General features: G+C 48.2%; 1 protein-coding gene across 1 annotated transcript in view; it reads right to left on the bottom strand.

The window, feature by feature from the left end:
- LOC112550990 overlaps window positions 1-798 on the bottom strand; it is a 41,466-nt gene that overhangs the window by 26,255 nt on the left and 14,413 nt on the right. The gene's annotated exons all lie outside the window — the stretch shown is intronic.

Here is a 798-nt window from a genome sequence, read left to right as displayed (position 1 = left end):
TTTCCCTACCCTCTGACTTCCTCACTTTTGGGAAGTTACAGAATAACAGAGAAAAATAAATAGTAAAAACAAACGTAAGTGAACAAATGAAAAAAATATAATTCATTAGACAACATCATTCTCTTGCATTCATTACAAAAAGAGAAGGGGCAAGTAAAGAGAAAGGGGAAAAGTGGGGAAAAAAGAAAAAACCCACAAACCCTAAATGCCAACTTTGAAAATATAGAAATTCCTGGCTTTCATAGAATCATAGAAGTAGGGTTGGAAGGGACCTTGTAGATCTTCAGGTCCGACCCCCTGCCTGGGCAGGAGGAAAACTGGGCTCAATTGACCCCGGTCAGGTAGGCATCGAGCTGCTTCTTAAAGACCCCCAGGGTAGGAGCCAGCACCACCTCCCTTGGAAGTTGGTTCCAGATCGTAGCCACCCTTATTGTGAAGTAGTTCTTACAGATGTCTAATCTAAACCCACTCTCCAACAACTTGTGGCTGTTATTCCTTGTTATCCCAGGGGGCGCTAGGGGAAACAAGGTCTCCCCCAAACCCTTCTGGTCTCCCCTAGTGAGTTTATAGACGGTCACCAGGTCCCCCCTCAGCCTTCTCTTGTGCAGGCTGAACAGGTTCAGGTCCCATAGCCTCTCATTGTAGGGTCTGCCCTGCTGTCCCCGGATCATGCGGGTGGCCCTCCTCTGGACCCTCTCAATGTTGTCCACATCCATCTTGAAGTGGGGTGCCCAGAACTGGACACAGTACTCCAGCTGTGGCCTGACCAGTGTTGCATAGAGGGGGACGATCACCTCC

This window comes from Alligator sinensis, unplaced genomic scaffold, assembly GCF_000455745.1.
Source record: "Alligator sinensis unplaced genomic scaffold, ASM45574v1 scaffold191_1, whole genome shotgun sequence".
NCBI lineage: Eukaryota > Metazoa > Chordata > Crocodylia > Alligatoridae > Alligator > Alligator sinensis.
This window is presented reverse-complemented; position numbering and strand designations above follow the sequence as displayed.